Source organism: Neoarius graeffei, chromosome 7 (assembly GCF_027579695.1).
Source record: "Neoarius graeffei isolate fNeoGra1 chromosome 7, fNeoGra1.pri, whole genome shotgun sequence".
Lineage (NCBI taxonomy): Eukaryota > Metazoa > Chordata > Actinopteri > Siluriformes > Ariidae > Neoarius > Neoarius graeffei.
In genome coordinates, this window is record NC_083575.1 from 84,202,232 (window position 1) to 84,216,741 (window position 14,510).

A 14,510-nucleotide genomic window follows, 5' to 3' on the forward strand; every position below is an offset into this window, starting at 1 on the left:
ACAGCAGATCTCCTCTTCTCCTCTTCACCCCCGAACAACAAAGCCAGCGCTTTCGCGCTCTACGCTTAGAGGAGGTCGGCCAGCCATTCGCGTTTGGCCAGCAACTCCGGGACGCCAGTCTTCTCCTCTCTCTCTCTCTTTCCCCCTCCTCTTCTGTGTCTCGTCCTCGCCCCGTTCCCCCACCGCAGAGGCGGGGGCTGGCTCCACCCCAGTCGGCCCACCGCACCCGTGATGCCCTCCCGTTTCCTGCTTCCATGTCTGTCTCTCCCCCCCCTCAGGTGAGTGAGCCCCAGAGCGCCGGTGCAGAGAAAAAGCCCGGGCCAGTTTGCTGGCGTTGCGGGGAGCCGGGGCACCTCCAGCATCAGTGCTCGGTAATGGAGGTGGGCGCGGTAGTCCAGATCCCCAATGTGCCAGGAACCGCCCTCGATCAGGCTGGAGCATATCGCATACCGGTGAGTGTCCAAGGGGATACGTATCAGGCTTTGGTGGACTCTGGCTGTAATCAGACCTCAATCCACCAAAGCCTGGTGCAAGGTGAGGCATTGGGGGGAGCACAATTGGTGAAGGTGTTGTGTGTGCACGGGGATGTTCACAACTACCCTTTAGTGTCGGTCCACATTCTATTTCGAGGGGAGAAATCTTGTGTAAAGGCGGTGGTTAATCCTCGCCTTACCCACTCGATAATTTTGGGGACTGATTGGCCGGGATTTCGGGAATTAATGACTCATTTAGTAAAGAGTGGGTCCTGCCGTAGTTCAGCAGGGGGAGGTCCCGGAGTGGCACTGGCGGAAGCAGCTGTCACAGAGCCGTCTATGTCATCTTCGCGTCAGAGTGAGGAGCAGCAGGCCCCTCCTCCCGCTCTGGGGGAATCCCTTGCTGATTTCCCGTTAGAGCAGTCGCAAGACGAGACTCTGCGGCATGCGTTTGACCAAGTGAGAGTAATCGATGGTCAAATGCTCCAACCAAACACCACCCCGTCCTTCCCCTATTTCTCCATTATGAGAGATAGATTATATCGAGTGACGCAGGACACTCAGACTAAGGAGACGGTCTCACAACTTTTGATCCCAAAGAGCCGCTGGGAATTGGTATTCCAGGCGGCTCACTTTAATCCCATGGCTGGACACTTGGGGCAGGATAAGACACTAGCCCGAATAATGGCCCGGTTCAATTGGCCAGGAATTCGCGGCAATGTCCATAGGTGATGTACGGCATGCCGCAAATGCCAGTTAGTAAATCCAGCAGCCATTCCAAAAGCGCCTTTGTGCCCCCTACCATTAATTGAGACCCCGTTTGAAAGAATTGGGATGGATCTTGTCGGGCCATTAGATTGGTCAACACGAGGGTATTGCTTTATTTTAGTCCTGGTGGACTATGCAACGCGATACATGGAAGCAGTGCCTCTTCGCAATATCTCAGCACGCAGTATTGCGGAAGCACTCTTCCACGCTGTCTCCCGAGTCGGAATACCCAAAGAGATTCTGACTGATCAAGGCACTTCGTTTATGTCACGCACACTGCACGAACTGTATGGGTTATTGGGAATTAAGCCGATCCGCACCAGCGTTTATCACCCACAAACGGACAGTTTAGTCGAACGGTTCAACCGCACCCTCAAGAATATAATTAAAAAATTTGTAAGCGAGGACACATGTAATTGGGATAAATGGCTTGAACCCCTGTTATTTGCAATGCGAGAGGTCCCACAAGCCTCCACGGGGTTCTCCCCGTTCGAATTATTATATGGGTGTAAGCCGTGCAGCATCCTAGTTGTACTGCAGGAAAACTGGGAGGAGGGCCCTTCACTGAGCAAAAACAAAATTCAATACGTTATTGACCTGCGTGCAAAACTCCACACACTCTCACACCTAACCCAAGAGAATTTGCGGCAGGCTCAAGAATGGCAAGTCCACCTGTATGACAGGGGTACGCACCTTAGGGAGTTCGCACCGGGAGATAAAGTACTTGTACTGTTGCCCACATCGAGCTCCAAATTGATCGCCAAGTGGCAAGGACCCTTTGAGGTCACACGGCGAGTCGGGGACGTTGACTATGAGGTGAGGCAAACAGACAGGGGTGGGGTGCTACAGATTTACCACCTCAATCTGCTTAAACTCTGGAATGAGGAGGTCCCCATGGCATTGGTGTCGGTGGTTCCGGAGAAGGTGGAGCTGGGGCCGGAGGTTCAAAAAGGAACATTAACATCGCTTACCTCTCCGGTCCCCTGTGGAGACCACCTCTCCCCGACCCAACTCACGGAGGTTGCCCAGTTGCAGATCGAATTTTCGGATGTGTTCTCGCCCCTGCCCGGCCGCACCCGCCTCATAGAACACCACATTGAGACACCCCTGGGGGTGGTAGTGCGTAGCCGCCCTTACAGGCTACCCGAACACAAGAAAAAGGTGGTTCGGAAAGAACTCGGGGCCATGCTCGAAATGGGCATCGTCGAGGAGTCCCACAGTGACTGGAGCAGCCTGGTGGTCTTGGTTCCCAAGGACGACGGGTCGGTCTCGTTCTGTGTGGTCTATAGAAAAGTCAACGCAGTGTCTAAATTCGACACATACCCAATGCCTCGCATTGACGAGTTGCTGGATCGACTAGGCACGGCTCGCTTTTATTCGACACTGGATTTGACAAAGGGTTATTGGCAGATCCCCTTGACTCCATTATCCCAAGAAAAAACGGCCTTTTCCACACCGTTTGGCTTACACCAATTTGTCACACTTCCTTTTGGGCTGTTTGGGGCGCCCGCTACGTTCCAGCGGCTCATGGACAGGGTCCTCCGCCCCCATACCACCTACGCAGCCGCGTACGTGGACGACATAATAATCTATAGTAATGACTGGCCGCGGCATCTGCAGCACCTGAGGGCCGTCCTTGGGTCGCTGAGGCGAGCGGGTCTCATGGCCAACCCAAAGAAGTGTGCAACTGGGTGGGTGGAAGTACGGTATCTGGGCTTCCACTTGGGCAATGGGCAGGTGCGTCCCCAAATTAATAAGACGGCAGCGATTGAGGCCTGCCCAAGGCCCAAGACCAGAAAGGGGGTGAGACAGTTCCTGGGGCTGGCTGGCTACTATCGTAGGTTTATACCTAATTATTCGGACGTCACCAGCCCGCTGACTGATCTCACTAAAACGGGAGCACCAGATCCGGTCCAGTGGACGGAGCAATGCCAGCAGGCTTTCTCTGAGGTGAAGGCTGCACTGTGTGGGGGGCCACTGTTACACTCCCCTGACTTTTCTCTCCCCTTTATGTTGCAGACGGACGCATCGGACAGAGGGCTGGGGGCTGTTTTGTCCCAGGAGGTGGAGGGGGAGGATCGCCCCGTGCTGTATTTCAGCAGAAAGCTGTCAGTGCGTGATGGGCGCTACAGCACAATCGAGAAGGAGTGCCTAGCCATCAAGTGGGCGGTCCTCACCCTCCGCTACTACCTGCTGGGATGCCCTTTCACCCTCTATTCGGACCACGTGCCCCTCCAGTGGCTCCACCACATGAAGGATGCCAACGTGCTGATCACCCGTTGGTATCTGGCACTCCAGCCCTTTAACTTCAAGGTGATCCACAGGCTGGGGTCGCAGATGGTTGTGGCGGACTTCCTCTCCCGTCAAGGGGGGGGGGGGGGAGTCAGCTGCAGGCCGGACAGCTGCCCGGCCTGAGTCAGACGGTGGGGGTATGTGGCAGCGGGGGCATGGTCAAGCGTTGGTCTGTGACCGGAGGGCGGAGTCAGGGATGGTAAGTGGCAGAATCACTACACCTGATGTCAATTAACCTGTGTTTGTGTGTCTTCCCAGCGACCACACCTGATATAAGGAGAGAGAGAGCAGAGGAAGAGAGCTCTCCCCAACCAGACGGCTGATGTGTGTGTGTCTGAGTGTCTGGGAGAGTGAAAAACGCTGAAAAGTGTTAATAAAGAGTTTTTGGAAACTCAGTTCTGGCCTGCCGTACTTCTGTGCTCCACCCACCCGTGCAAAGTTCTACAAGTACATATAAAAAAAAGTCAGTTTCTTGTGTTAACCATTTTCAGTTCAGTGTTTTCACACCTTTTTGTCACACCAACCGTGTTTTTAAACCTGACTCCATTTTGCAGAATCCTCGACTATCCCCTGAGCTGTCACATGACCCATTAGTCCTCTTTCACTCCTACATTAATCATACACATCTGTTTTAAATGAACACATCACCATATTTAAAAAATAGCAAAAATTTTGCTGTTAGCACATCACTCGTGACGTAAGCACGCCTTTATATTTGTGTGCATGCTGTTCTTGTTTTTAGTCCCGTCGCCTGAACCTTTGACTTTGTCTCTGCTCTTCAGATTTGTCTGCTACATCAACCTTTACTCTTAAACCGCCTTGAATCCTTCAGTTGTATTTAGACATGTGTCCATTTTCGATCTTTATTAAGTGTTCCCACACATCTTAGTACTGACAAAAAATGTTGTGAATTCATACACATGCCCAGATAACCAAACACATGAAGTGTGAATGACATCCTTCACACACACACACACACACATGAAGTGTGAATGACATCCTTCACACACACACACACACACACACTATATATATATATATATATATATATATATATATATATATATATATATATATATATATATATATTTACACACACACAACAGACATCATACATACAGTAGGTTCACACTTCCATGATGAAAAAGAAGACTTTATGATGTGTACAGATGAGTTTGGAAACCTAGGTCGTGGTAAAATGTAGATATGTTGTCAAAGTTAAGAGGAACATATATGACCTAAACCAAATGAAATTGAATTTAAGCCGCAATGAAGACTTCTGCTTTCTGTAATAAGATATTGAATCACACTGGGGTTTTTGTTTGCTTATACAGTGTAAGCAATAGCTGTTTTCATTCACGCTTAACACTAAAAGTCATAGCCTAATGGTTAGAGAAGCAGCTTTAAAAACAAAAGGTTGCTGGTTTGTTTCCCTGGACCAGCAGGAATGGCTGAAGTGCCCATAAATAAGGCACCTAACATGGGACTGCTGCTCTGGGTATGTTGTACATCGTTCTGGATAAGAGTGTCTGTTAAATACCATTAACGTAAAATACAAGTTATTTTTTAGTGAATTGAATAAATATATATTTAAAAAAATGAAATGTACTGTATATTTGTCAGCTATAGATGCCTCCATGAAATGAAGTCTACAGGCACCCATCCCTCAGCACTGTCGCTGGCTTAGAATTCCATCTAGTGGTGAGTGCTGATACTAACTGCTAAAATATGGTTTTGGCTCTGACTCATATTCTGTTTTTCGTGTCTTTAAAGGTAGACTGCACTTCAGATTTTTCAAGTGTAGGTAATAAAAAGAATTTTCCCTGACACCCAATTATTTTTGTTTAGTGGACCGAAAGCTAATGAATTTGAATCACAGACTTCCAATTTTATTAATTTTTTTCATTAATTAAAAAAAAAATGAACAATTAATTAATTTAGAGCCACGTGGCCCTAAATTCTCTGCTATTTTTCCTGCTTCACCATGACCCAATACAAGGTACTACGTCATGCATCATGTGGTGGGTTTTCCCTATTCGTGCAAGGCATTGTGGGATACAAATTTAAACCAGGAAAGAAAAATGGAGAATGAGAGTTTGCGAATGAAACATGAAAGACCAACTACAGTAACAGAAAGTGAGAAGAAAAGACGTTGTGTTGCGAAGGAAAGGAAACGCAAGACCAAACTAATAAATATTGGCAGTCAGCGAGCACCTCGGTGTGATCAGCTGTTCATTTAGTGACAGAATGATCGAATTGTCAGTGCATGGTCAAAGGTGAACCTGTGCATGCACACACACACACACACACACACACACACACACATGGACTTCCTCTGTCTGCTTGACTGCATGAAGCAAGCAATTTCATGCACATTATTTGCTTAGAAATCCCCTCAAATTTCCCAGCCACAGAATGGCCTGATATTTTGTGAGATATTACAGAAATAAACATAAATCTGTCAGAAATGGCAAGCTGAGGTGAAGTGAGGACCCAAGAGCAGACTCAAGACAGGCAGTGTACAAAAGAAACTTCTTTAATGAAGTACAGGGCAGAGGTACAATAGGACTCAGGCAAAAATCAGTGGTCAAAGTATGGGCAAAGAGGTCAAAACACAGAAGAGCAGGCAGGCATAGTCAGGGACAAAAACAGGACAGAAAAATCTTCACAAAAACTGAAGAAAAAGGGACAAGGGAAACCCAGGCAGAGGAAGCGAAAAAGACAATCCAAAGGAACAGGCAGGTAAAACAGGGGCAAAAACTGGACAGAAAACTAGACAAAAAAACATGGAATGATACAGGCAGGGGGAATAGAGAAGTCACAATACCAAAGGGCTGTAGCGAGGCAAGGAAAGTCTGCTAGAGACAGTCTGGCAACTAGAGTAGCTCCAAAGAGCTCTTAAGTAGGCCCTGGCTGATGGGAGAGGAGTGGTAGCAGGTGTGGGAGTGCCGCTTCAGGGAAGATGGTCTCCAGCAGGGCAGGACTGAATTCCTGTCCCGGATCCGGCCTGGAGCCGGCATGGAAGTCCCACAAACTCAGGCATGGATGGACTGGACTGGACTGTGACAGCAACCCTCCCCCTTCAATGGGCACCTCCAGGCACTTTAGGAAGTGCCTCAGGGTGTTGTTGTTGGAAGTCCGTGATGAGGGTGGGATCCATGATGAACCTGGCAGGAACCTAGCTCCTCTCCTCAGGACCATACCCCTCCCAATCAACCAGGTACTGGAGTCCTCTGCCTCAGCATTGTACCTTCAGCAACCTCCTAACCATGAAGACCTCACCACCATCTATGAACCTAGGAAGAGGAGGGGGTTTGGAGGGTGGGGATAGGGAACTGGAGACAAGGGGTTTGACTTGGGAGACATGGAAAGTTGGGTGAATACGGCACATGGTTACAGGCAGAGGCAGTCTTACAGAGCAAGGATTGATTACCTTGGAGATGGGGAAGGGTCCTATGAACCTGGGAGCCAATTTGCAGGAGACCATCTTGTGGGGCAGGTGGTGAGTGGAGAGCATTACCCACTGCCCCACCCGATAGATGGGAGCTGCCGAGCTTCTTCCTGGTCAATGCTCACCTTCTCCTGCAGCAGTGCACAAACACCTGGGCAGAGGGCATGGTGACTTCTTCTTCTTGGACAGGGAAGAGTGGTAGTTGGTAACCCAGAGAGCACTGGAAGGGGGAAAGACCTGTAGCAGAGGTGGGTAAAGAGTAGTGAGTGTACTCTATCCAGGGAAGCGTTGTGCTCCAGGAGGCAGCATCCTTGGACACCATGCACCTGAGGGCCACTTCCAGCTCCTGGTTAGCCCGTTCTATCTGTCCATTGGTCTGAGGGTGGAAACCTGAAGACAGACTGCGAGAAGCACAGAGTTTACAGAAAGCTTTCCAGAATTGGGCAGAGAACTGGGGTCTGCGGTCTGACATGATGTCTGAGGGGAGTCCATGTAGACGAAAAACATGGAGTATCAGCAATTCGGCGGTCTCTTTGGCGGTGGGAAGCTTGGGCAGAGGGATAAAATGAACAGCTTTAGAAAAACGGTTGACAACAGTGAGGATACAAGTATTGCCACCAGAATTAGGGAGTCCTGTGCTGAAGTCCAGGGCTATGTGTGACCAGGGCCGGTGGGGAACAGGAAGGGGTCTCAGCAGGCCAGCAGGGGGTCTGTTGCCAGTCTTGTTCCTGGCACAAATGTCACAAGCTGCCACAAACCTCTGGACATCCTCCTTGATGGATGGCCACCAAAAACGTTGTCAGATGAGTGCCAGAGTCCAGGCTGCTCCTGGGTGGCATGCCATTCTGGAACCATGACCCCACTGCAACACCTGTGCCCACATAGAAACAGGAACAAAAAGATGGTTAGGAGGTGCATTACCAGGCCCTAGGTCCTGCTCATGGGCCTTCTGGACCAGGGTTTCCACCTCTAACAGAGTGGCCCCCACCAGGTACCGTGGAGGAAGTATGGTCTCAGGGGAGGTCAATTCCTCCTGGAGGGGAGAGAACATTCTGGACAAGGCATCAGGCTTACCATTCTTAGAGCCTGGGTGGAAGGAAAGTGTGAACTTGAAGTGAGAAAAGAAGGGAGACCATCGTGCCTGGCAAGAATTGAGGCGCTTGGCAGTCCTGAGGTATTCGAGGTTCTTGTGATCTGTCTAAACAATGAAGGGAAGGTCTGACCCCTCCAACCAATGTCTCCATTCTTCCAAGGCCAGTTTCACAGCTAACAGTTCCCTATTGCCAACATTGTAGTTTCTCTCAGAGGGGGAAAGCCGACGAGAGAAGAAGGAGCAGGGATGACACTTGTTGTCACTAGCCAATCTTTGGGACAATATGGCTCTGACCCCTGACTCCGAAGCATCGACCTCAACCACGAACTGCCGGTACAGATCTGGAATGGTGAGTATGGGTGCTGATGTGAACCTTTGGTTGAGCTTGGAGAACACCTTCTTGGCCCCTTCCCCCCAGCTGAAAGGGACCTTGGTGGAAATTAGAGCCATGAGGGGCCCAGCTACCATAATAAAGTTCCTGATGAATCACCTGTAGAAATTTGCAAACCCAAGTTCTCGCCGAGAGGATGGGGTGGGACAGTCAGCAACTGCCTTGAGTTTCAGGGGGTCCATCTGAATCTGTGCAGGGGAGATAATGAAGCCCAGAAAGGAGACAGAGCTTCTATGGAACTCACATTTTTTGGCCTTAATGAAGAGTTTATTTTCCAAGAGCCGTTGAAGGACCTGCCTAACATGGATGTGGTGTTCATCAAGGGAGTGGGAAAAATCAATATATCATCCAGATAAACAAAAACAAAAAGTTAAGGTAGTCCCTCAGGACATCATTAATGAGGGCCTAGAAAACTGCGGGAGCATTAGTCAGGCCAAACAGGACCACGAGATATTCGTAGTGGCCCGTGGGGGTGTTGAATGCCATCTTCCATTTGTCCCCTTCCCTGATCCTCACGAGGTGGTAAGCATTGTGGAGGTCTAGCTTGGTGAAAATCTGGGCTCCCTGGAGTAACTCAAAGGCCGTAGTCATGAGAGGTAGGGGGTAACGGTTCTTGATGGTGATGTCATTTAGCCTCTGATAATCAATGCAAGGGCACAAGAATTTGTCCTTCTTCTCCACAAAAAAAGAATCCTGCCCCTGCAGGAGAAGAGGAGGGATGAATAATTCCAGCTGTTAAGGACTCAGTGATGTACTTATCCATGGCTTGCCGTTCAGAGGGAGAGAGAGAGTAAAGTCGCCCCTTGGGTGGTGAAGTGCCAGGGAGAAGGTCAATTCCACAGTCATAGGGCCTATGGGGAGGAAGGGAAACAGCTTGAGACTTGCTGAACACAGGTTTTAGGTCATTATACACGGGAGGCATGTTAGAGAGGTCAGGATATTCAACAGTGGTGGGCTGGAGCAGCTCAGCATGAGGAAGGGCAGATCTCAGGCATGATGATAAACAGAATTGACTCCATCCTAAAATGTTGTTGTTAGTCCAGTTGACATGGGGGTTATGTAGAGTTAGCCAGGGCAGACCAAGAACTATGGACACATGGAGATTGCTCATGATGAAAAACTGGATGGATTCAGAGTGGTTGCCTGAAATTCTTAAGGTGACCGGGGCTGTTTTATGGGTGATAGTAGTCAGACCAGTACCATTAAGGGTCAGGACAGGGAGGGATGGGTTAAGAGCCAGTAGTGGAATCCCCAGGCGCTTGGCAGTGGTCGAGCAGATCAGGTTTCTGTCAGCCCCTGAATCAATGAGTGCCTGGAGGTCATGGGGCTGGTTGCCATGGATGATGACCACTGGAAGTAGAGGTCGATTGGTAGGGGTCTGATTCTGGACATTGCCCACCAGGGCGCCTAAACTCACTGGTGGGCTCTTCCTTTTAAAGGGCAGGATTGGCAGAAATGCCCCAGCCATCCACAATAAAAGCATGCCCTCATATCCTGACAGCACTGTCGTTCCTCAGGTGAGATGCGGGTTCGGTCTGCCTGCATTGGCTCAGTGGAAGGGATGGGAGGCTGAGGGGGAGCAAGACTAGTCTGAGTTCTTTCTTTCACCCGCTGTCTGATCCGGGAGTCAACATGGCTGGCGAGGTCCATGAGGCCGGGGAGATCAGGTGGCAGTTCTTGTGAGACCAGTTCATCCTTGATGGAGTCTGACAGCCTGTTCAAAATGCGTCAAACAAGGCACTCATTCCAGCCACACGATGCCGCCAAAGTGCAAGACTCAATCGCATAATCAAACGTGGACCAGGCACCCTGCCGCAGTCCCATGATTTCTCTTGCTGCCTCTCTGCCAGACAGACAGCGATCAAAGGTTTGCCTCATCTCTTCTGTGAAATTCTTGAAGCTGGCACAGCATGGTGCATTGGTGTCCCCACTCCCTAGCTTTGCCAGTGAGGAGAGTGATGGTGTAGGCCACTCAGGAATGCTCGGTAGGAAAGGCCAGTGGTTGGAGTTCAAGGGTTAGCGAGCATTAAGATAAGAATGACTGGCAAGTACCTGGTTCTCCGTCGTATGGCTGTGGGGCAGGAAGTCTTGGCTCCCTGAAGAGGGCTGGAGCAGGAGCTGGCAGAGCAGTAGGCGGAGGGGGTTGTGTAGGAGCAGACGTTACTTGAAGCTGTTGTAGCTGAGTGGCAAGAAGATTGAGAGTGTTAGAGATGGTGACAAGGTTTTGGTCCACCTATTGGATGTCCTGTTGGTGGGTCCCAAGGACAGCTCCCTGCTTTTGCACCGTTGTTCTTAGCTGGGCGAAATCTGCTGGGTCCATGCTGGCCAGATCATGCTGTCAGAAATGCCGAGCTGAGGTGAAGTGAGGACCCAAGAGCAGACTTAAGACAGGCAGTGTACAAAAGAAACTTCTTTAATGAAGTACAGAGCAGAGGTACAATAGGGCTCAGGCAAAAATCAGTGGTCAAAGAATGGGCAAAGAGGTCAAAACACAGAAGAGCAGGCAGGCATGGTCAGGGACAAAAACAGGACAGAAAAATCTTCACAAAAACTGAAGAAAACAGGGACAAGGGAAACCCAGGCAGAGGAAGCAAAAAACACAATCCAAAGGAACAGGCAGGTACAACAGGAGCAAAAACTGGACAGAAAACTAGACAAAAAAAACATGGAACGATACAGGCAGGGGGAATAGAGAGGTCACAGTACCAAAGGGCTGTAGCGAGGCAAGGAAAGTTGTGCCCTTGACAGCAGCACAATGCATCAAATCATACAGATACAAATCAAGAGCTTCAGTGAGCTTAATGTTCACTTCAAACATCAGAATGGGAAAAATTTGTGATCTCAAACTAAGTGTGACTTTCTTCCACTGTGGCATGGGTGTTGGTTTGAGCAAGATGGATGGGTTTGAGTATTTCAGAAACTGCTGATTTCCTGGGATTTTCACACACAACAGTCTTTTGAGTTTACACAGACAGAATGGTGCAAAAACAAAAAAAACATTGAGTTGAGTCAGTGCCAGTTCTCACTCAACTCAGCTAAACGCCTTGCTGATAAGAGAGGTCCGAGGAAAATGGCCAGATTGGTTCAAGCTGCCAGGAAGGATATAGTAACTCATAGCAACTCTTTACAACCGTGGTGAGCAGAAAAGCATCTTGGCATACAACAGCAGAAGACCACATTGGGTTCCACTCCTGCAGCCAAGAACAGGGATCTTATTATGCTTGGTTCACACATTGGTGTTTCAGCCTTGCGTATGTACGGCGTATCAAGATACATGGCAATAAGAAAGGAATGTCACAGCATCGCCAACTTATGTAGCTAATGCTCTAGGATGTGGAACACAATCTCCTTGTACGCTAGGGTGAGGCGTATTTTTAAGTTTGCACTTAAAAATCCGTAGCATATGCATAGCAGCTTTGATATATCACACATACGTCATGTGTACGCCATAAAAACGAAAGCAAGAATGTTGCTCCCGTTGTTCCACTCCTGCAGCCAAGAACAGGAATTTTAGAATCAAGAACAAGTTCCTATTAAAGTGGCCGGTGGGTGTATATTTAACAGTTATTCCATGAAATCAAGTTGTACATGAGCTGATATCCGACGAGGTGCATGGCACTGAGTTGGCTATAAGCCATGTACAATGAAATTGAGTGGAATAACTGTTTTATTCTATTCACATTCACTGGATTTTGAGAAATGGAGCATTTTTATTTTTATTTTTTGCAAATTCCATAAATAAAAACTTTATACAAAATCTCCGACAAAATCATTTCCACTTAGAATGCAAACAAACCGGTGAAATGACAGTAGCAATTTGTGAAAAATGCTATAATAATAATGCTTGAAAAAAAATACGTTCTTACCATCAAATAATTTTATTCCATATTTTGTTGCTTTTTTGTATTTTTGGGGTTTGTTTTCAAGTAGAGTTTTTATTTCGTCCTCGGTTGGTTCAGCAACACGATCCACCATTTTGTTTTTCTCTACTCATGGTATATGAGCTGATATCCTAGTAATAGAGTAGCCAATCAGAGCACACAATTGCTCATATACAGCGAATGTGGATAGAATAAACAGTAATTTTATATCACTGTGTTTTTAATCCTGGTATCCAGTGTCACCCAGAATAAGATGGGTTTCTCTCAGAAGAGTCTGGGCCCTCTCAGGTTTTCTTATTCATGTCTCAGAGATTTTTTGTTCCTTAGTGATTTCAATTTACACCCTTTTTTTTTTTGTAAAGATACTTTGTGGAAGTGTTTAATCCTAAAAGTGCAATATTAGTAAAAATTTATTGAATTTAATTGAAACTTTGAGTTATTCATTCTTAAGTATTATTCATTCACTATCCTTTATAGTGAAACAAATAAGTAAAGGTGTATATTTACAAGAGCAAGGGTGTATGAATTAAGGAAAATCTGACGCAGGCATGAATATTTGCCTTACAACATGACTTCAGATGAATTAATGAAGTGAAGAAATGGTGATGGAATAGATGAGCTAACTCACTTCCTTCCGTTTTCTGAGTGGAAAGAAGAAGTACACTTGCGCATCATTAACAGGAACTATAAACAGATGTTGTAAAAATGTGCAAGAATGTACTGTAAATGCAAAAACCTTTTAGCCCAGTGATATCGATATTTACTCTCTCCACATTAACTGGATATGAGCAATAGCATGCTCTGATTGGCTATTCTACTACCAGGATATAAGTTCATATTGCTGGGTTTCACGTGACGTCACATCTGCCTCATTAGTTATTCAAAACTTTAGCTGGTGATCTACCAAAGCTCAGTTGACAAAGCATTTGTACAGAGAAGGTGCATTGCTCACATGAAAAATGCTTTACACTTGCATTGTTTTAGGTTGTTCAAATCGATCAAACCATGAACCTGATAAAAGTTTCTTTAGGGTTCCCTGTGAACCAATAAAAAAGGGTGAATGAGCACAGGATTTCACAAAAAGACGTCGAGAAAGGTGGCTTTTGAACCTCTCACTGAAATCGAAGGGAGCCGAGTCGAAGCATGCTCGAGTTTGCAGTGATCACTTGGTGAAAGGTTTGTATTTCCCTCTCAGCTATGGCCTTAGTGTTTTCCAAGTACTTTTCTTGCTATGTGTCGTTATTTTACAGTACTTTTTTTAGTCACAAAGCGCTAAAGTCCCCAGCTATTTCTTTGTTTACTCCTCATGCCTCACAAAGTCCATATGCATGAAGGTCACGACAAAATTCTTCCCCAGCCATACAGTTACAATGCGCCGTGATCACTTCTCCATCTTGTTTAACTAAGGTCCACGTCTTTAAAGGGGTTTCTGATGATCTTTGTGAATGATTTACCTGAGAGATAAGAGCCAACACAAGTGAGAATCAAGCAAACTGTTGTTTGTTTACACTTCAACTTGCAGCGCTTCATTGTAAAGATGCGAATGCAAAGCTTAAAAAAAACATACTTACACGGGCAAAAACAATACAGGATTCATTCGGCAGCGACTTGATCCCGAGGTCCTTTACCCAGCCACATACAAAACAGTTGTAAGCCTTCATACTCTTCCACGCTTTCATCTGTTTTATGGTGTAGAAGGACGTCTGCAACACCAGGTAGTTCGAGATGTCGGGGAACTCGACTGAAGGGTAGTTTTCGAGATCTTATGACAAATCCTTCTTTCCCAGACTGTAGGGGTCAATTCCATTGCACATAGCAATCTTCTGAATATATCTAAAGCGAGCAGTGGCTTCTAGATTACGAGTGTACTCTGATAACTTACTGTATCGCTAGTTGTTTGCACTACGGCAGCCGTTTAGACCACCAGCTGTTTCACTTCCAGTAAAACCGCTAAGAAAAGTCACGTGACTGAAACCCAGCAATACTGTGAGTAAAGAAAAACAAAATGGCGGAGCATGTTGCTGAACCAACTGAGGATGAAATAAAACCTCTACTCAAAAACAAAACCCCCCGAAATACAACAAAAGCCACAAAGCATGACTCAGTTTTGTGGAATAACTGTTAAATATACCATAGCACTGTTAAATTCTCAAATCTGATT

At 47.2% G+C, this 14,510-nt stretch overlaps 1 protein-coding gene across 1 annotated transcript in view; it reads right to left on the minus strand.

Moving 5' to 3' along the window:
- si:dkey-27h10.2 (uncharacterized) overlaps positions 1-14,510 on the minus strand; it is an 84,068-nt gene that overhangs the window by 63,904 nt on the left and 5,654 nt on the right. The window lies entirely within an intron of this gene.